We start from the raw sequence: 23,459 nt of genomic DNA on the forward strand, positions 1-23,459 counted from the left end.
TCTGGGAGTAGTAGCTCCTTCTTGGTGTATGGTAAAGTGTGTATTCAAATCAGCCAAAGGCTGTCCTCAACTGCATCCCACACCCAACGACCTGAGGCAATTCTTGCACCTCCGCTAGTCAAGCTAGTCAAGCAAGCCTGCCTTGTTCTGATGGCTTTCTTGAGCAATTATTAACTTTCAGTGATCTCTCCAAATCCCCTAAGTTTCCTTCTTTATCTATGGTCCCTTATTAGGACTTCTACACCTTCCTGTGCCTACTTAGTCCCTATCAATGAGGTATGTAGACTGTAAGAATAAAATGTGGTCTGCTCCATGAGCAAGTGTCATTTTAAGGGGCTGACTGTTTTTCAGGTGAAGCAAAGATGTAGAGCATGCACTTACAGAAGATACTAAAGATACGGGATAAGTAACATGCAGGTGATTAAAATACTTTCTGAAAATTTAGCCATTGTCATCACTCAAGACAAATTTTCACAAAATACAACATTTGGCAGGAAAAACTGCCTGAGAAGATGGATGAAAGGTAAAGTGATGCAAATCAGCATGCAAAATACACACACAATTGGGACAGTTATTTTGAACAATAATTTTGAATCTTAGAGTTAAAATAAAGGATAGGGGAGTTCCCGTCATGGTGCAGTGGTTAACGAATCCGACTAGGAAGCATGAGGTTGTGGGTTCAGTCCCTGCCCTTGCTCATTGGGTTAATGATCCGGTGTTGCCGGTGAGCTGTGGTATAGGTTGCATATGCGGCTCGGATCTGGCATTGCTGTGGCTCTGGCGTAGGCTGGCAGCTGCAGCTCCGATTAGACCCCTGGCCTGGGAACCTCCATATGCCGCAGGAGCAGCCCAAGAAATAGCAAAAAAGACAAAATAATAATAATGATAAAATAAAATAAAATAAAATAAAGGATAGGGAATGTTCTTAGAAAATTCGTAGAAATGGTCAGTAGACAGCAGGATCAGCTATCTTTAGCACATTTCTGGTCACTTTTAAAAGACCATTCGGTGTGATCCTCACTATCTTTGCCCTCCTTTCCCCTATTCAATAAGTTACACACACCAGGTAAAGTTCAATATAAGTAAAAGCTGGAACAACCTACATGAATGTCAAATATGGAACACTTTTCCGTGACTAAACTTTGAATGTAAAATAAATAATATGGCTGATAGTCTGTGGGTATTATGCCATTAAAAGTAGTCTGTTTGATTGAAGTATTTTCATAGGATTTTATATTTTGGTAGCCTTTTGATCAAGCTATTTGATCACAATACTTTCAACTGAGTCTTTAGGAAGTTACTCTCGATATATTCATAAGCAGATAATAATGGAAATCTATTTGTTCTGGAGAACCCCTGGCCTCAAAGATCTTCCAAGGTACTCATAACTGAAATTATTATAATTACTCCATGAATTAAGTGAAAATAATGGTAACATATTACTAGTATAATATATTGAATCCTGTACTAAACGTATTGCCCACATTCCTTTATTGAATTCTTATAAATTTACCTGTTACATACAATTTTTCCAATTCACAAAGGAGGCAAAAAATAGGTATGAGCACATTGCAAAGATGGCACAGCTAGTAAGACTCCACATTGGGAATTAAATCCCTGTCTTTCTAATGCTAAAAACAAACCTGATGCTATTCTATACTCCCTTTTTAGTCTCTGAAGTCTCTGAGTAAAGGAACACTATTTAACTTTCTATATAGATAATTAGGTACTTACTGGGAACTGTTTCCACTGACCATTGCAACAATCAGAGGTAAAGTTATAGATGCTGTTAGGTATGTTGATGAAATTATACGATAGCTCTGTAAGGAAAATGAGAATATATAATCTTTTTTTAAAATTTTTTTTTTTTGCCTTTTAGTGCTGCACCCACAGCATATGGAGGTTCCCAGGCTAAGGGTTCCATCGGAGCTATAGCTGCCAGCCTACGCCACAGCCACAGAAACATGGGATCCAAGCCAAGTCTGCAACCTACACCACAGCTCACAGCAACGCCAGATCCTTAACTCACTGAGCAAGACCAGGGATTGAACCCACATCCTCATGGATACTAGTCGAGTTTGTTACCACTGTGCCACAACAGGAACTCTGAGAATACATAATCTTAAATGGAAGCACTATCCCTGGCTCTACTTTCTTCTTTACAATTGATTTTGACATTGTTTTATAAGAATCCCTTGTTCTGTAAGTACTGCAGCAATCATTGGCCCAAAGTAATACAATTCTGATTGGACCTCTGATAAGAAAATGATAATATTCCCACTCTTAAGGGAACTTTTTCCAGGTATACCACCTGGCTATCTCCCACTGTACATAGTTCAGGGCCAGTTCTCTCGGATAATTAAAAACAGTAAGCAAAATTTTAAAACAATGAATTTTCTCAGTGTCTCTGAATATGAATTAGAAGTTGAGCAAATGATTATTTTGTTCTAATTTCTGTAATTTGATAATGCAGGCATAATCATGGTATCACTAAAAGAAATCTGATGGCACACATACTTAGCTCCCCTACAGAACTACTGCAGGGCTTTCTTGGGCTTAGTTTTTACATAAAACTGTTTAACATGTGATGTACACTCTTTATTTAGGTCCTGGCCAGTAGAGTCTGTGTTGAGAAGGCAGAAGAGTTAAAAGCAAGACAGAAGGTGTGAGTAGCTAAATTCAGATTCATATCTCAGACTGAAACTCCCCAGAATACTCAAACAAAACACTCACTTAGCAATGAAAGAACATTATAACTACACCCAGATATTTCACTTATGAGAACCTGGAGAAAGACAATTTTGTTCAAAGTAACAGTGCCTGCAAAATAAGATCAAGAGCTGAGCTACTGATAACAAACCTCTCTTAAGTAGATTCCAGATGTCAGTCACTGTAATTCAGTCATGGCTGAAGGCAATTAATCTCTTAAAAAGAGTGAGTAGCGAACAGTTCCTGATACCTGAAAACAGACACATGATATATCCTTTATAACAGCAGTAGCAGTTAGAGTGGTCATAGCATTAGTAGTAATAATGACATTCACCCAAGATGCTTTTAAGTGGAAAGTGAAAGTGTCAGGTCCAAAAATATTATCTTTAATAACTGTAATCTTCTGGGATTTGACAGGAATACTCAAGAATGCATGACTCTACAACCTAGGGATTTACTATTGATTATGCTTTTTAATCTTCTGTGGCCTGTTTTCTTTGGAGTATTCTATCTGTGCCTAACACTTTAGGCCCCCAAGTGTTGTAAAAGTTGTGAACAGAGTACTTTATTTGATTTGGGAAAAATGGAAACCATTGCTCTTCTTATGATTTGTAAGCATTAATTTTTACTGCTTAGTTGGGAGAATGATTCAGTTTGGGGTTTGATATATCTATTTTATGGGCTGCTACAATGAGGACATGCTTTTTGGTTAGAGATGTCTGTATAGTGAGATAACCTTCTTCTAAAATGTATTCTGAGATTCTATTCTGATCTTGAACTAATATCTGGGTCCATAAATTGGCTCAATGAGATAACAATAAAGGGAGAGGAATGAAATGACAAAACTATGACCAAAACCTTGCCTAAATAAAAGTAATGTTTTAGCATAAACTTTAAAATTGATGAGCAGTTGTACAGTTTTTTCCTGATGATTTATTTCCCCCAGTGCATGAATGTTCTGTTAAGGACAATGTTTGTGTCTCCCCTAAAATCCATATGTTGAAGTCCTAACTCTCAAAATGATGGGATTTGAAGATGGAGCCTGTGAGAGATAATATAATTACATGAGGTCATGAGGATGGAGCTCTCAGGATAGGATTAGGGCCCTTCTATTGTATATCCCTGCCGTCTGTAAGTCAGGAAGAAATCTCTAAAGAGAAGCCAACCACGCTGGCACACTGGTCACAGAATTACAGCCTCCAGAATTATGAAAAACTAAGTTTCTGTTTTTTAAGCCAGGTGGTCTTAAAAATAGTTAACTAATAAATTGTATATTTGAATATGTAGCCAGCAGATCATCTCAATTGAGTTTACCTGCTGGTAGATCCTCAGAGTTACCTGTAGCTTCCAAACCTTTATCCTCCCCTTACCCTGACCATTTCCCCGTTCCATGACTGAAGTGTCTGGTTTCTGAAAAGCTTTGTTTCAGGTCTCAGAGATTTAAGCATATACTACACTCATAAATTTAAATAATCTTCATATTTAGGTACTTAAAATGTGCTTTCTTAGATTCAATATTAAACAGTTATGCAATCAGAGGAACTATTCTCATTGTAGCCACCATAAAACTATCTGCCATGCCTAGTAATTATAGAATATATCTGAGTGTTGAATACTCACCCTGAAAATCTGAACTCTAAATGTATGCCGAGTACTTTGAAATACATCTCTGAGCCTCTGCTAATGGATTCTGAAAAGCACTCTTCAGTGAAATAAAGGATAACATCATAGTACAGATGAAGAAGAAATCTTAGCTACTGGATGAATCCAATAGTGTGTCTTTAAGAAGAAAAATATAAGATCCTATTGCGAAAGTTAAAATGATGGCCATTTAAGTAGCACAATGTGGGTAGAAAAATCTATAGGAATAAGGATGAAAATTAGGAATGGTTGCCTTTAACACATTAAGAAAGAAGAACTGTTTCTGAATGCGTGTCTGATGTAAATGTATCCTTACTAAGAACATTTCGAGGAGCAGTCATACTGAGGTACCTTGCCTGAGCCTCAGTCACTTCCTGATAGTGGAATTTGTAGACATTTGGATTAAAATAATAATGTATTTGGGTTGGACTCAAAGTAAAGTATCAAAAAGTAATTATGTGCTAGCAAATATAAACTCGTTTCTATCAAGACCTACAGAACAACTTAATGTTAGAATGTTAATGGGTATTGAAAAACATGTTTATGATAATGAGAAGGTCGAATAGTACACTTACTGGAACCAAATTGATTTGAAACATTAATTTCACTCTACCCTAATCAATGGTCAGAGAGTAGACAAAATAATTTTGTTTAAACAAAGACAAGTTGATCTAAGGTATAGTCAATAATGTTGAAATTGTGAACAGTAATAGAACATGTTGAAAAGTAACACTTGGATCCTGTCACAAAGCAATAATTTTAATAAAATATATTAAACCAATAGTGTTATCAGTGGTATTATAAATAGTAATTTTTAGATGTTAAATTATTTTATTTTTACTAAATTTCATCTTATAAAGAATAGAAGAAGGTGTTTCCTATGGAGTTTTTATTTAAATAGAATCAATTTCTTATGACATTATGGGGAGCTGAATCGCTTTTTGAAATAATAGTATTAACAAATGAATGAATCATTTAATAATCATTTATTGCTTATTTATAAAACATTAAACACTCAAATTAACTTTAGACTGCTTCTTTACAAATAAAGGTGACATTAAAATTGATGAATGGTTTCAATAGGATATGTTTACTTTTTTATGAAATCTTATAAAGGCCAAGAAGAGTATGATGTATATTTGGAGTTATTATGGTGATTATACAGTGAAAGTGGACAGAATATCAAAAGAATAGACCAGTGTTTTAGCAGTGCAGTATGACAGCCAGTTCCTTGTGATTTCCCCTAGAAGTAGGTGATCTATGCATGATGAGTATAAATGGATAATAATTGTTACTAGCTGCATGAATATTCATCAAGAGAGTGATCAATTCTTATAGTTATGGTTTTACAAACATCTGCATACTAGACTCAGTAATACAAAGGCTACAGAGGAAAGAAACCTGTTAGGTTGATTTTAGTATGTTTCCTTAAACTTGGTTGTTTTGGGATTTTTTTTTTTTTTTTCTCAAACTGAAAAAGAGTCAGTTATAATTGTGTCTGACCCAGCTGCATCTAGGAATGTCTCTGAACAATCAAACAAAAGAAACATGATAAAACTGTCCTATTGAAGAAACCAAGAGTGTCTGCCAGCCCCAAGGCTTCTGGGGGTGAGGCTGAGAGCAGCCCATTCCTGAGGCTGGTTCTGTCTCCCACACAAGTTTCTAATCCCACAAGGAGGGCTAGGGACAGGTGAGGGACCTATCCCATCCTCCTAGCATGCTGGATCTCTTAGAAAGCCACTAGAGGGGTGCACCCTTCCTCCTACCCATTCCTTTCCTAAGGTAAATGGAGACCCTCTGGGCATCATCCCCAAAGCCAGGGAACAAGGTGAGGCAGCCCAAGTGCCATTTTGAACTCTCAAGGAGAGCTCTCTTGCAGTCTACTTGGTTAGTTCCTGATGGCCTCTATGGGGATTAAAGTTAAGGTCTAGTCCAAGTATATTTTATGTAACTCACACAACAAGTGTGTCATTTCTTAATTAAGGCAATTTACTTGATGTCATAAATTTCAAGTATAGTAATTCCTTCAAGGTGATGCTGTATCTACTAAATCAGTAGTGCTCTGCTATGAAAGAGGAAAAAAGTAAAAGTACTTTTTGGGGAATTAAGATTACATTGGTAAATTAAAAAAAAATAATAATGTAAAGGTTAAAGAAAATATGGCTCAGAAATAGCCCAAATTATTTTTTACAAATTGAAGGAATTTCCTCTTCCAACCGTAAAGGAATAATAGGAATAGATTTGATACTGAGCAAGAAAAACCAGAGACATGGAAGTCGAATGATTCCCCCCCCCATTCACACAGGATAATGAGGCATTAAATTCTAACCAGTCCATTGATCACTCAGAGCATCCTAGCAGAGGTCCAAGAAGGGCTGCTCCTTAGTAGCAGGGCTCAACTATGCTATGCTAGATACTTTATAAGGAAAACTAGATCTGACTAGCAAAACTTAAAAATAACCTCTAAAGGATAAATTGAACTGCAAGTGTTATGGACTGAATATCTGTATTTCCTCAAAATTCATATGTTGAAATCTAATCCCCAGTGTGATGGCATGTGGATGTAGAGCCTTTTGGAGGTACTTAGATCATGAGCATGAAACCCTTATTAATGAAACCCTTATGAATAAGGGCACCTTATACTGGTGCCCTTATTAGAGAAAAGATGAGAGAGTTAGCTGGCTTTCTTTCCACCAAGTGAATACACAGCAAGAAAATAGCCATCTGCAACCAGGAAGAGAGATCTCCACATCACCAAATCAACTAGCACCTTGGTTGTGGTCTTCCTAGCTTTCAGAATTATGAGAAATGAATGTCTTCTCTTGATAAGCCACCTGGTTTATAGTATTTTGTTTTAGCAGCCTGAACTTATTAAGACAAAAAGTAATTTAACTTATTACCAAAAAAAGAGCTCAATCTTCTTCAAAGAAATACAGCACCTAATAACAAAATTCGCAGTGTCCAACATCTAGTAAAACCAGTTCCAAAAATGATTGTTTGATAGAATAGACAGGCTCTTGAAACAGCTGTTGCTACCATGTTCACATATTTAAAGGAAAAGATGAATAAATAATGAAATAAAAGATTAAAAATAGATTAAAAATGAATGAAATATTATTTAAAAATTAACTGGATGGGATTGGACATAGCAATATTAATTAGACAAAGAGAAGAAAACTTTAAAAAAAAATGAAAGGTACTTGTGAGCCAATGTAAAACATTTCAACATACCTGTAATTGGAGTCACAAAAGGTGAAGAGTTAGGAAAAATATGTATATAAAAATAAGACAGTGTTTTCTGAACTTTGATGAAAATAATAAACAGACAAATCTAAGAAGCCAAGTAGACAAACAAACCAAAACGAACAAACAAACAAAAAAACCACAAGACAGTTTCTAATTAAATCCCTCATAACAAATGAGGAAAATATAGTGAAGACACAATAAAATCCAAAAAATACAGGAAAAAAGAACACGAAATAATAAATGGAAAGTTATTGATTGGTATGAACAGAAATTCTGGCATTTTTTTAACTTGTACCTTTCCCAGGAGTTAGCTGGGGTTTGGGTAGCAGAGCTTCTGTTCTTGAGGGATCTGAAATACAGCAATGATTGATGTAAAGCTTTGGGGTTCAAAATAAAGTGTGAAATTCTTAGTGCTAGGGCACTTCTCAGCATGAGAAAAATTCAGTAATAAATAACTTAGAAGGGATGAACCACAAAGGGTTCCAAAGCTTAGTGTAAATAAGCATACATGATCTTTGATACTTATTCTAACTTATTTTTTTTGGAAATTTCCCAAGAACAGTCTCTTTTTGGAGATTACTAGCATTTACCAACTGAGTAATGGTGAGAAAAATCTTGAGACTATGATTGCCATGTGACCTTCTTTGCTGTTAGCCTAAATTGTCATCACCACAGAGTTTTCCAGAGTATTCTCAGTTCACAGTAACTCAGGTTTCAAGTTTGTCCAGATTCTGAAAATAATTTGAGTCTTCTTTAGAAATTTATTTTTCATTAATATATGTCTTAAACTTTTCTTTTACTGTGACTGCTTTCTCAGTAGGAACTGTTCTGTCACACATCCAACAAAATCATTTTTTAATCACATTTGTAATGCCTTTCTGTAGTTGGGGAATAGCAGAACCGATTGACTTCAAGGCGAAGAGGAAAACCAAGGCTCTACTTTCCTTATAGCAACCATGGTGTACATTCCTTCCATAATGGTACTTTCAGATTTTCTGCACTTGTAAATAATACTGGTTCACACCAGGCATATGTTCTAGGGAGTCTTCCTCCAGCCAGTGAAGCTCATTCTTCTCCACATGGCATTCAGCAATCCAGCATCTTAATTATTTATTTCTGCTGGTAAACTCTAACTCAGACTTAACACTGTCTGTAAATTAAAAAAACAAACAAGCAAACAAAAAGACTAGGGCTTCAGTTAGTTCCTTTGCAAAGGACCTCTTTGGTAGTGTAAATAGAGTGTAACATACTTGTGTTAGATGCATGATATAGACAATAGTTTAAGGAAAGAACTCATTTTGTGTGTTAGCTTAAATTAAGAAATATGGTAATGAGAGATAGATGATAGATAGATAGATAGACAGATAGATAGATAGAATATAGAGAATAAAATTTAACTGGCAAGCTTTGACTCTGAACTTTAACATGCAATGAAAGACTTGAATTCAGTAAAAGCAAACAAAAAATTTAACTCTTGTTAAAAAATCACTGTTATCCTTAACACTGAGACTTTACTGATATTACTGTATTTTGATATCTTATGAAAGAGAACTAATGATTTTAGAAGGCTGACCCTTCCCTGCTCATGATGAGAAAGGGAGGGGTTGAGAAGGCAGTTCAGGTCAAAGGAGGAAGATGAGAGGTTCAGGAAAGATTGACCCTTAAGACATCTGGAACCTCAGAGGGGAGACAAACTCTAAAGTCTATGGCATGGAAAGCAAATTATATTCATGGTTTTTATTATTTTTTCACAAGTTTCTGATATTAAAAACTCCGAAGAATTTTAAGTTTCATAAGTGAGCAGTTACTTGAAGTTTACAAGGCAAAGAGGGGAGTACTGTGTAACTCATATATCCACTGTTGGATACTAGAATAATTATACCTAATTTCAGAAAAAAAAAAAAAAGGACTAAGTGTTAATTAAGATCCAGACTTCAGTTTTATAAAAACTATTTATTTGTTTGACAGATTGTTCTTATCATAAGCTATTAGTCTCCATTTGAAAGTCAGTAATAGACCTTATAATTATATCATTGTGGCATTTAATATTTATTATTCCTGTAATTTCATCATTAACCTTTTCATAGATACGTAGTTTTGGAAGCAGAAAATAATATAAAGTTGTACTATTGAGTATACATAAATAAGGATTTGCAAACTAATGACCCACTGTGAAGACTATGTAATAAGTAATTAATAACTTCTATATCTATGCTGATACTGCAAGCTGCTTGGGAGTAGTAATCACATTTTACAATTGTTCATTGTTTCTATGACACACTACATAGTGCCAGTTGAAAAGCAAGAATTTACAAAATTTATATTGTATTTTTATTAGCATGAATATCGAGTATTACAAAATATTGATAAAGAACAAAACTTTGATATGTATTTTTTGTTGAAGTATTCCTCAAAAATACAGTTCTGATCTTAAAATCTAAATTATACTTACACATCCAAATGAGATGGAATAACAGGGCATAGATTTGCTTCCCTGCCTAATGCAAAAGAAAAAAGACAAAATTATGAAACAATGGTCTTAGAAACAACATTTCTTCAAAATATAAATTTATTTAGAGAGGTTAAAAAGTAGGTCATTGCCTACGTTTTGGCAGTGTAATGAGTGTGAGAAGGTGGTATTGAAAAATATGGGGTGACTTTTGATGATTTTGGGGGTTGGTTTCCAGGACACATGCATATGTCAAAACTTATCAAATTCTGTTTTATAAATATGTACACTTCATTGTATTCCAATAATATATCAATAAAGCTGTAAAAAAATACAGTTCTGTTAACCTACATTTATGAATGAGGAAATTCCAAAGGTTTATAATTCTAGACATACATTGGAGTACTACACGTTTTTTTAATTAAGAAATTATAAGATAACTAATAAAGAGGAATACAGACAGAACTGATGCTTCTGGTATTAATACTTTTTAAAAACTGCTGTTTTTAGAATAAATGGTATAACTGCCCTGTGTCCTTTTATACTTAATAAATAATGCATGGGGGGAAACAAAATGCATTACCTTATCTTCTTTCAATGTTTTTGAACTCCTTATGATCAGAGTTTATTCAGGATTAATTTAATGACTTTCAATGTGGGCCAAACAGGTACTGTCCTTTGTCTTATAGGATAGAGGCTGTCATATAGGCATATAAGAAATGATAGACCAAATGATAAGTGATAGTTCCTAACCTCTCTGTAGGACTGACTTAGTAGTGGCAAAAAAAAAAAAAAAAAAAAGGCATAAACTGATCATACCATAATGCAGAATGAAATACTTACTAATAGATGTACCTTTTGATTTTTAAAATGTGCTAAGGCAGTACAGATACAAGACCCATGAATTCTGAAATGAAGCAGGGAATGGGGGCAGGGAGGTTTTAGAGACAAGATGTGAGGGATCTTAGTTACAAACAGTGATGGGCTCTGATGTATTTACACAGAAAGGACTCAAGTAGATTCTTGCCCCCTTGTGATACTCTTGGAGCTGCCTCCTCTCCTAGGCAGCTATCAATCTCTTTTGCTTTTTAGGGCCACACCTGCAGCATATGGAAGTTCCCAGGCAAGGGGTCGAATTGGAGCTATAGCAGCCGGCCTATGCCACAACCATGGCAACACGGGATCTGAACCGCATCTGTGACCTACACCACGGCTCACGGCAATACTGGATCCTTAACCCACTGAGCGAGGCCGGGGATTAAACCTGCATTCTCATGGATATTAGTTGGTTCATTAACCACTGAGCCACAAAGGGAACTCATCTCTATTTGTTCTTCCTTGGGCACTTCTACAGAGTTGCTGAGTAGAAAAGGCTAATGCTTAAGTTAAAACTGGGTGTTATTAGCTGGACTTTGGAATAAGAGACAGCAAAAGAGCTGAAGTCATCTACTTCAAGCCAGCTCCTTAAATCATGTGGGCACAAAATATTCCAAAGATCACAGCAGTTCAAACTACACATAGCAGTAACTCGCCGAGTCAGGGTTTTAATTACCTCAGAAACTTGAATCAACATCGAATGCTATCAAAAGCAAAATGAATGTACATTAATCACCGAATATTTTAGTCACATGACATCTTTCATCCCAGAAAAGTTCACAACCCCTGGATCTGTTTCTCATCACACTTAACCTGAGGAAACAGGATAGCAAGTAGCTTTGAAGAGATTGAATGGGAGAAGGTTGAGTGTTTAATTTAGACAGAGTTATACAATAGTTGCAGAAAGCAAGCACTTTCTCTTATTGGATTTCATTTCTAGAGGTGCCGTATTATTTTCTCCCCCCGATGAAAAAATGGGCAATAGCTCATTTATATATTCATTAATATCCTGGGCTACTCACTTTTGGAAAATGTGATAGTATTTATACTAAAAAATTATGAATATGTTTATTATTACTAAATAACTGGTTTATTAATATCCTTGGAAAATATAGTTATGGAAAAGCAAGCACATAGAACTATGATTCACCTTTGGTATTGATGTTTTAGACTAAACAGATCAAAACCTTTTCCTTCTCTTTGAACCAAGATATTGGTAAAATATCCTTTTCCTCTTTCCTCCCTTTGGAAAAGTGGCCTAAAGAAAGAACTGAAGCCATAACAGAAAAATGGTAATTTCCTGAAGCATCAATTTTCTGTCAATAACCATTATAACTTCTTATATGAAAATAGCAGTTTTCAGACTGTGCTCCCTGGACCCTTGCACTCTTGAAACTTTGTTCCAAACCTTCTGCAGATAATGAAGTATTTTCTATCAAAGAATCAGATTCCCTAAGGGGTTTCTGAAATACTTTTGTCACTTTTCCATGTTGAGAGTTACTTTTAAGATTTCATTATAAAAAAAAGTTATCTGCTAAATAAGTTTTAAGACTATTCTATTAAAAGAAAGATGAGTGTGACCTTGGAGAAAAGAAGGGATAAGTTAAGTTGACATTTATAGATAAAATGAGATTTAAAATAAATTTGTTCTTAATTATTTCCAAGATAATTAGCCTACTCTACCTTTTATCATTCTGAGTGAGACTTGGTTTGAACACATAGTTTCTTATCTAAAAGCAGGGTTGAAACTATGATTCTATAGTCGATTCAGAAATAAAACAATATTTATTCATTAATTCTGAAATAGTTAATGGACTGTAACTCTGTTCCAGGTCCCATACTATGCCAGGATTGGCTCCGTATCTGGTTTCTAGTGGATCTCAGGCCGTGGAGAGAGATGTAAATGTAAGTAAATGCAGCTGTGACATTCTCTGGCCAATCATGTAGTCATGATGCAGTCTTTTTGATTTTAAGTCAAATTTGATTTAAATTTTATTTCAGATCCTTGCTCCCCTGCGGAAGCGGTATCATTGTAGTGCTTATTTGTCCCACTCCACCAATGGCAGCTTTACCCGGGCTTCTGTCTTGCTTTGGTAACTCTTATTCTGCTGCAATATTGAGGAGAGTGCAGGTCCAGCAGTTACCCTACATTTCATCCAACCCAAAATGTAGTTAAGAAAACATATATTCCTTCTAGTATGAGAATTTTTCCACGTAGGTTTTATTAAATTATCCCTTTCTGCTGTTCTCCAGGGCTCACTTAACAAAGAAGCTTTCTCTGCTTGCTGGGTTTGTTCAGAGTTCAGTTGATGATACTCAAAAACCAGAAAGAGACCTGCTGTTAATTGGGGATAAATTGGGAAGGGACAGGAGATAAAGAAAGTAACAGGTGAAGTAAGTAGCAATCGCTAATTATTTGAAACATATTTCCCCAATTCAAGTTGCAGTTGAGTGAGGTCATAGCTAAAAACCGAAACAGTCAGCACAGAGTGGCACACACAAAGAATATCAGCATTCATGGGGTCAGAGGAGGAAAGCAGTTCTCAGAGAAGTCTTCCTAGAGGCACAAATAAATGTCCACTTACGTCTACGTATTCCGTGACTTCTTATCTGGCTTTATTCCTCTTGGTTTGATGTCCCTGCCTCATATATCCTTGCCCCAAACTTTTCAACAGAGAAGTTCATCCTTAAGAGAAAGTTTTACAGGGCTTCTTAGCCTGTCCAATATACAAAATCTGAAATATTATCATATCTTTTTGAAAAATGTTCTCATGGATTATTCTATTGATGTGGCAATGTGTAGCCAGGAGAACATGAGCTTGAGAGTCAGATATGTACTGTGAATTGTTATTTAGTGACTGGAGAATCTAATATGAGCTAATTAATTTCTCTGAGATCTAACTTTTTCACCTATAAAATTTGGATAAGATAAAACAATCGTAGGTTGGTTGTTAGGACTCAATATGAAAAACTTAATACATTACCTATTATAGTAATAAAAATGGTAGTTTATTATTATGGATAGTAATAATGAAATGAAAAATAACCCCCTCCCTAATCAGAAGATACTTCTTGAATGTGGACTATTTTGGGTATTTTGAATTTTTAATGAAACCACAATCGATCACATGATTTTATGTTCTCATAAAACCGGGGAGGATCCAAATGTCTCACCATTAGTAGTAATTCTAATAATTAAAAGGCTTTTCTTCCCATACCTCAGAGTAATTCAAAATTTTAAGTGCAGAATGAATTAGCTATTTTTCACTTTGAGAAAGTTGACATTTAGCCTTTTAGCTGAATGATAAGTAAGAATGTAATTATGTTGAATTTAGAGGAAAAAAACAGATTTCCCTTTTCTAGATGATGCATAGTTCAGCAGTTCTATTCAGAACTTTTAAATCATATAGAAAGTAGGTATTTAGTAACAAAATATAAAATTAATTTGTCACTATTCTATATTAAATTCTTCTTGCTCTACTCTCTGTATAGACTAATTTATGAAACAGGCAAAAATGCCAATTTTTTTACCTTATGTATATCAAATTCAATAATTCTCTTGATCAGGTACTAGTGTAAAACTTAAACCCATAACGTCATCACAGATGGCTGTAATTTATATCAAATTAAGTACTTCATAATGGACAAGGCCATAGAACAACACCTTGGAAGAAGATGAGAATAATCTAAAGGCCTTCAAATTATTCACATTATAGGTAAAAAAATTCTTAGAAATCTTATAGTTTGATTCTATTTTTTTTTTTTTCCAAAATGTATCCCAGCCATTGATGACTTAAAAAACTGGGTCCAGGAGTTCCTGTTGTGGCTCAGTGGTAATGAACCCGACTAGTATCCATGAGGATGCGGGTTTCAACCCCTGGCTTTGCTCAATGGGTTAAGGATCCAGCATTGCCATGAGCTGTGGTGTGGGTACAGACATGGCTCGGATCCTGTGTTGCTGTGACTGTGGTGTAGGCCTGCAGCTGAAGCTCCAATTCGACCCCTACCTTGGGAAATTCCATATGCCATGGGTATGTAAAAAGCAAAACAAATACATACATAAATAAATAAAATATAAAACTGGGTCCTAACACCAGAAGTAGCAGATGTAAATAAATGAGATAAAATAATAATTAAAAAGTAAAGGATTATAAAGAAATTCAATTTAAAACTCTATACTCAAGATAGAAGATAGTCATATACTTCATTCTCTAATCATAGTCTTGTTATAGGAAAACTATTTTTTTGTGCGTGTGTTTTATTTTATTGATGAGCTTGTGTTTCTCCTGGCAACATTACCAATGTTAATTCTGCAGGGAGGAAAGCAGGATGAAAGCTTACTAGAAGAGGTGAATAACTACAATGTATGGAAATTTTTTTTCCAGTTCGAAGATATTATGTAAAGCTTGGCCTTTAGTCCCCGTGGACTATGGGAAGGAAAAGTGATACAGGTTAAGGAAGCAACATGAATGCATTTGTTTAGTTTTCACTTTGGGCTCAAACTTAAGCGTGTATGTGCAGATACATTATTCATCAGGAAAATGAAAATCTAAATCATAATGAGATATTATCCTACCCCTGTTAGAATGGCTGTTTTCAAAAAGACAAAAAATAATGTGTTGGTAAAAATGCGGATAAAAGGAAACTGTTATACACCGTTGGTGGGAGTGTAAATTGGTGCAGCCACTGTGGAAAACAGTATGAACACTAACTTGAAAAGATAGATGTACTTCACGCTTCTTGCAGCATTATTTACAGTAGCCAAAATGTGAAAACAACCTAAGTGTCAACCTGTGGCTATATCGATAAAGAAAATGTGATACATATCTGTATATATATATGTGCGTGTGTGTGTGTATACATGTACAATAGAACATTATTCAACTAAAAAAAAGAAGGAAATCTTGTCATTTGCAACAACATGAATGGATCTTGATGGTATTATTCTGAGGCGAATCAGTCAGACAGATAAAGACAAATATCAGATGGTCTCACTTACATGTGGAATCTTAAAAAAAACAAGCCCCTAGAAACAAAGAACTGATTGGTGGTTGCCAGAGGTAGGGGGCTGGGTGTGGGAAGACTGGGTGAAAGGAATCAAAAGGTACAACTATCCAGTTATAAAATAAATAATTCATGGGAATGAAATGTTCAGCCTGGTGACTATATTGTAACTTTATTGTGTATTTGAAAATTGCTAGGAGAGTAATCTTTAAAGTCCTCATCACAGGAGAAAAAAAGATTTCGTAACTATGTATGGTGATGGATGTTAATTGAACTTACTGTGGTGATCATTTCGCAGTATATGCAAATATTAAAATATTGTGTTGTGGCTCTAATATATGACTATCATATTATCTGTTAATTATACCTCATTAGAAAAAAAGAGGAGTGTATGGATTAGATACGTCAGGCACAAATCATGGGAGAGTTTGATCTGACTTCTAACTCTGAATAGAATTCTGCTTTACAGAAGACTCTGTAGCAATGTGGGGGCACTGAAAGTGCAGGGCATGGTTGAGAAAAAAGATAGCCTGAAATAGCTCTTCTTGTGCAGTCTTGATTCCCATGTGGCATGAAAGGAGATCAAAGGAACCACATTTCCTGCCGGGAAAGTATAAAATAACTGATTCAATCGAGGGGGTTGCCAGAAGGAGTGTTCACGTATATACCAAGTGAGTATTTGCCCTTGAGCCATAGAATGAGCCATCAAGTCATGAAGCTTAACAAGAATCACAGTCAGACCTTGGGGTAGTACAGTGTCAAAGACAGCTGAGGTAAATCAGTCAACCAGAGGAGATGGTCAGCTTCCTAGGTCATTTGCTATGCTGAGAGAGAACACAGACCATGAGTTGAATCCTACCAGGAGCTAATATGTAGATTCCATCAAAGAACCCGAGAGAGACCCTCGACAGTACACATGAGGATCATAATCATCAAGAGTCCCGCTGAAGAGTTGCCTGGTTCACTGATGGACCAATAGCACATCCAGACACCACCTCCATCCTTTGCACTCTGCTCTCCAAAGCCTTGACAACCACATGCTTTCTTTTGTAGTAAAAATTCGTCTTGGGAAAGAAAATGTAAAGACGGAAACAGCCCCACTAGGGATCTTGTGTTCGAAGTGATTAAATATTTATTCAAATGATACTGTGCAAATTAGAAAAGACTGATACTGTTAATTGACCATTTTAAACAACATTCCCTCCTATCCCCTCCCACAAGTCGGAAGATTAAATTACTGGAGATAAAGATTCCATGTTTTACTCATCTGAGTTTTGTGAATAAATTTGCTATTCTGTTACATTTTAAATGTTTATTTTCCAATTTAAATGTAGGATTTGTGAGGACAGACAATACGTCTTTTTGAATTGCATTTATACAGACCTGTACCACAGTAGTATTTTGGCCATTTCCCTATATGTTTCTTTATTTATCCAATAAATATTGAATTGAAAATAATATTTTTTAATTAAGATACCTATTGACTGTGCAAATGCCTAAAGCATTTTAATGTTTAACAGAAAATAAGAAAGTACATATGAAAATATAAATAAAGTAAATAAAGTAAAAAACAACAACAAGGAAAAACTGGATAAAATCAGCAAGAGCAGAAAATACGGACTCCACAATTTTTTCACTTAATAAAAACATTCTGAAAATTTCTTTAAAGATAATCTTATATTATTGTTTTGAAAATAGATTACTTGAGTTATCAACGTTGAGAAAATAAAAATAGACACATTTACTTTTTTCTTTTTTTCTGCGCTTTGAGGAGTTCACAGAACAATTAATTCATTACATTATCTAATAGTTTTGGGTATATACTGTGACCCAAGAAGGTTATTGGGTGAATCAGTAATACCAAATAACAAGGTTGAGCAGAATTCAAATCTATAATATGAAGAATTGGCACTCTGAAGGGGTAAAAGGCCATGTTAGCAAATTATTAAAGCAATATAGTAAGATAATACAAAGACCCATACAGAGAAACTCAATAGAACAGACAAGCCAAAAAGCTTTTGACTAGCAATGTTGGGGAAAATTTTAGAAAGGAGAAATATGAGTTTGAATTTCAAAGGCAAATCAAATCCCTCATGCCCCAACATCAGAGCATCTAAATATACAAAGCACATATTAACATATCTGAAGAGAGAGACAGCGATACAATAATAGTAGGGGACTTTAGTACCTTATTTTTAACAATTAGTAGATCATCCAGACAGAAAATCAATAGGGAAACATTAGACTTAAACTTGTTATTTGTAACTGATGGACCTAACAGACGTATACAAAATTTTCCATCCAACAGCAGCATAATACAAACTCTTTTCTCATACACATGGAATATTCTTCAGAATAAAGAACATATTAGGTCAAAAAACAATTCTTAATACATTTAAGAAGATTGGAGTTCCTGTCATGGCTCAGTGGTTAATGAATTCAACTGGGAACCATGGAGTTGTGGGTTCGATCCCTGGCCTCGCTCAGTGGGTTAAGGATCTGGCGTTGCTGTGAGCTGTGGTGTAGGTTGCAGACGCGGCTCAGATCCCACATTGCTGTGGCTCTGGCATAGGTCGGCAGCTACAGCTCCGATTCAACCCCTAGCCTGGGAACCGCCATATGCCATGGGTGTGGCCCTAGAAAAAGACAAAAATTAAAAAATAAATAAATAAATAAAGTAAATTTAAGAAGATTGAAGTCATATCAAGCTTTTCTGACACAGTGATTGGGAACTAGTAATCAATTACAAGAGGAAAACTGACAGATTTACAAATAATGTGCAGGTTAAACAATATGCTCCTTAACAACTGATGGGTCAAGGAAGACTTCAGAAGAGAAATCGAAAATACCTTGAGACAAATTAAAGTGGAAACACAACATAACAAGGTTATGGGATGCAGTGAAAGTAGCTATACTAGGGAAGTATAACAGTAAAGACCTACAGAAAGAAAAAACAAAGAGCTCAGATAATTAACAGCATTACACCTAAAGTAACCAGGAAGAGAAGGACACGCTCAGCCCAAAGTTAATTGAAAGAAAGAAATATCAAAGATCAAAGAAGAAATAAATGAAATAGAAGAAAGACAGTAGAAAATATCAATGAAACCAAGAGTTAGCCTTTTGAAAAAGTAAACAATATTCACAATCTTTTAGCTAGACTGAAATAAAAGAGATAAGTAAATAAAATTAGAAATAAAAGAGGAGACATTACAGCTGATAACAGAGTATCAGAATCATAGAGCTATTGGGAACAATTATATGCAAGCAAATTAGATAATCAAGGTGACATGGATAATTTAAAAAATTTTCATAAATCATGAAGAAATAGAAAATCTGAACAGACTAAGTGATAATGAGGAATTTGAATCACTAATGAAAAACCTCCCAAAAAACAAAAGCCCAGGACTTAATGGCTTCACAGGTAAATTCTAGCAAACATTTAATGAAGAATTAATACCTATACTTCTTAAATCATTCTAAAAATTAAAAGAAGGGACAATACTTTTAAACTCATTTTGCAGTGAGCATTACCTGATACCAGAACCAGACAAAGACACTACAAGAAAAGAAAATTACAGGCCAGTATCCCTGAAGAATATTGATGCAGAAATCCTCAACAAAATATTAGCAGACCAAATTCAACCTTACCTTTGAAGGGTTGTTGGAGTTCTCTTGTGGCATAGCAAGAAGGTTAAGGATCTGGCATTTTCACCGCAGTGAAAGTCTGCTGGGCATTCTGCTGTGTGAAATAAGCCAGGCAGAAAAAGACATTTCTAGAATTACAGCATGATATTACTTATATAAAAAAGCAAAACTCATAGAAACTGAGAGTAGAAGGGTGGTTGCTAGGACCTGGGGTTTAGAGTATAGGAGGAGAGGCTGGTTGAAGACAACAAAGTTTGAATTACATGATGGTGAATAAGGTTTGATGATCTAATTTGTAACATGGTAACTATAGTTGATAGCACTGTATTGTAGAATTGAAATTTGCTATGAAAGTAGGACTTGTATTCTCTCACATATGCAAAACAAATGAAATGTGAAGTGGTGAATTGTTAACTCAGTTGTGGCAATCCTTTCACAATATGTAGGTATATCTAATCATCATGTTGTGTACGTTAAATGGATTACAATTTTGTCAATTGTACCTCAATAAAACTGAAAAAAGTTACTTGTGAAAATTACAGTGTTGCCATGATCTGTACTATAGGTCTCAGACGCCGCTTGGGTCCCGTGTCTTGTGGCTGTGGTGTAGGCCTGCAGCTACAGCTCCAATTTAACCCCTAGCTTGGGAACCTACATATGCCATGAGTGCGGCCCTAAAAAGACAAAAAGGGACCAAAAAAAAAAAAAAATATATATATATGGTAGAAAAGCCCAGGAAGAAGGTCTAGTTTAAAAAAAGAGGTAGATAAATTTTAAGAATATTTTAAAATTTCTGTTGGACTTGGCCATGAAAGAAATCACTTACAATTCTAAGTAATTTTAAATGAAAAAGTTATCTTTCTATTCTAACCATAAGAAACATCCTGTAGGACCCTTCTAAACTGCACTTTTGAAGACAGCAAAGATGCTATTGAGACTGAAAGTTACTGTTCTTACAGCTCATCTTCTAAATGATCCAGTTATTCATAAGGTATAATTGTTTTCCAGAGCATTCTTAAATTATACTTTCAGCTTTGTGTTTTCTCTTTTCATGACTGATAAATTGAATTTGGCATTTCTCAAATCAATTACAATTTTGTAGGGTTACTTTTCTTGGTCAAATGACATTATAAGCTATTTAGTATTATGATCAATTTTCTGTTTGATGAAAACTTAAAAAATACAAACTTTTTTTTTTCAGTAGTAAAGGCCTATATTTTCAGTGAGATTATGCTATTTACCATGGTTTTTCAGTTATATTTTGGATAGTCTACTAATGTTTCATCCTTTAGTTTTTTTGATATCTGCTATAGTCAGATTTTCTTCCCACCAAACTCCCTAAAGTCACCTTTTTTTTTGGTATTTTTAGGGCTGCACCCATGGCATATGGAGGTTCCCAGTCTAGGGGTTGAATCAGAGCTGTAGCTGCCAGCCTACACCAGAGCCACAGCAACACGGGATCCGAGTCACATCTGCAACCTACACCATAGCTCATGGCAATGCTGAACCCTTAACCCACTGAGCAAGGTCAGAGATTGAACCCACATCCTCATAGATGCCAGTCTGGTTCGTTAACCACAAAGCCATGACGAGAACTCCAAAAGTCACCTTTATTAATATTTGTGATGTCTCCATGTTCCAAGTTCAGTGACTCAGTGACCAAATCTCAGTCATGATTATTTGAGATTTTTCTGGCAGTTGATCATTCCATCTTTCTTTAAATACTTTTTTTTTTTTTAATTTGATTTTTAGGTTACTACACTCTTTACTCTCTTCCTATCTCACTGACCACTCTGGATAAGTCTTTGCAGGAATCCTCCTTCTTTTCACAATCTTTAAATGTTGTAGTACATCAGAGCTTAGAACTTGAACATTTTTTTTTTTTTTTTTTGTCTTTTTGTCCTTTTTAGGGATGCACCCAAGGCACATGGAAGTTCCCAGCCTAGGGGTCTAATCGGAGCTACAGCTGCTGGCATATGCCACAGCCACAGCAATGCCAGATCCGAGCTGCGTCTGCAACCTATACCACAGCTCATGGCAACGCCGGATCCTTAACCCACTGAGGGAGGCCAGGGATTGAACCTGCAAACCTCATGGTTCCTAGTCGGATTCCTTTCCGCTGCACCACGACGGGAACTCCCTTGAACATTTTTTGTACCTTTATTTTCAGTTTCCCTGGGATGTGTAGCTTTAAAAACATCAAAAACTTCTATATTTTAATCTCCTCCTTGGACTTACATATTCCACATTCACCTACTTGACACAACTACTTAAATTTAGCAGGCATCTTAATCTTAATATGGATTTAGCCTAACATTCGATATTTGCACTCGTACCTGATATTCCTAAGTATTTTCAATTTTAGAAAATGACAGTGCATTAAAATGTATCCCAAATCTATTTTTATCACTTTCACTACTACTACCCCAATCAAACCACCATCTCTTGCCTTAATTATGCAAGTTTCCTAGTTTGTCTCACTTCTATCATTTTTGTACCTATCCATAGTATATTCTTTCATGCGGTAGTCAGTGTCACTATTTTAAAGTAAAAATCCTGTTTCTAAATCTCTTAAATTACTTCGGTTCCTTTCAGTGAACTACTCTCCCCTATTTTATCTGGTTCCTGCTCCACTCAAATATCAAATATCATCTCTTTTTTTTTTTTTCTTAAACTTTGCTTATTATAGTTAAACCACTCGGCCTTTTTGTTTGTTTGTTTTTTTCCTGTTTCTCAAACATGCTAAGCATGTTTCCCACTCTTCTTGCAAATCTCTTTCCCTAGAAAAAATGGGCCTCACCCTCTTCCATCTTGCATGCCTTTGCTGAAATAACTTCTTCCCTTATCCACGTGATCTGAAATACTCCTAGTCTCCATTCACATAAGCATACTACTTATCTATCAATACTTACATTACCTTATTTATGTACTTGTTTTTTATCTTCTTGCTAAAATATAAGGCCCAAGAAGACGAAAAAAAAACCCTCAAAAAACTACATACTCTTAGAAAAATAATGACTGAGTGACAGAATACGTGAATAAACGAATGTATAATATTTGTATCTCTCTCTCTCTTTTTTGTCTTTTTCTTTTTCTTGAGCCACTCCCTGCGGCATATGGAGGTTCCCAGGCTAGGGGTCGAATTGGAGCTGTAGCCACCGGCCTATGCCAGAGCCACAGCAATGTGGGATCCAAGCTGCGTCTGCAACCCACACCACAGCTCATGGCAACGCCAGATCCTTAACCCACCGAGCAAGGCCAAGGAACAAACCCTCAACCTCATGGTTTCTAGTCAGATTCGTTAACCACTGCACCACAACAGGAACTCCAATATTTGTCTCTCTTGAGTTCTTTCTTCATTTTACTAGTTTCCTTTATGTAACTGCATCTTTTGAAGCATTGTCCTAATGAGTCTAATCTTATACCCTGAGAGTCAGGTAACTTAAAAGAAAGATGGGGACAACCATTTATGTTACCTTTAGCTTTTGAGTGACTTATCATAAATAGTACTGCTGATGCTATATAAACAATCTAGATAACATGTTTTTCGAATGACTATTTATTGTCCATTTTAACAAGAGAGATTACTTGAAAATGTATTGCCTCAGGATAAGATATCACTTGTAAAGAAAAACTTAATTTAACAAGGTATACGAATAGAAGCTTTGAGATTTTTAAGATTCAAAAAGAATTGAGTCAGAGTTCCTGTTGTGGCTCAGTGGGTTAAGAACCCATCTAGTATCCATGAAGATGTGGGTTTGATCCCTGGCCTTGCTCAGTAGGTTAAGAATCTGACCTTAACACAAGCTGCAGCATAGTTCACAGATGTGGATCACATTCCACGTTGCTGTGGCTGTGGTGTAGGCTGGCAGCTACAGCTCCAATTTGA

The 23,459-nt window shown here is 35.5% G+C and overlaps 1 long non-coding RNA gene across 6 annotated transcripts in view; it reads left to right on the forward strand.

The window, feature by feature from the left end:
* LOC110261728 (uncharacterized) overlaps nt 1-23,459 on the forward strand; it is a 222,793-nt gene that overhangs the window by 170,094 nt on the left and 29,240 nt on the right. For 4 of the 6 annotated variants that reach the window (XR_014811493.1, XR_014811495.1, XR_014811494.1 and 1 more), the window contains one exon: nt 12,754-12,826. This is a non-coding gene — a long non-coding RNA (uncharacterized LOC110261728). Of the gene's footprint in view, nt 1-351; nt 418-2,606; nt 2,666-12,753; nt 15,819-23,459 lie in introns of those variants that run through there. The other 2 variants (XR_014811492.1, XR_014811496.1) reach the window with 2 other exon arrangements.

This window comes from Sus scrofa, chromosome 7 (genome assembly GCF_054392235.1).
Source record: "Sus scrofa isolate SSC_HxYL_T2T_F1_AM1 chromosome 7, Sscrofa_HxYL_maternal_Yorkshire_Landrace_v2.0, whole genome shotgun sequence".
Lineage (NCBI taxonomy): Eukaryota > Metazoa > Chordata > Mammalia > Artiodactyla > Suidae > Sus > Sus scrofa.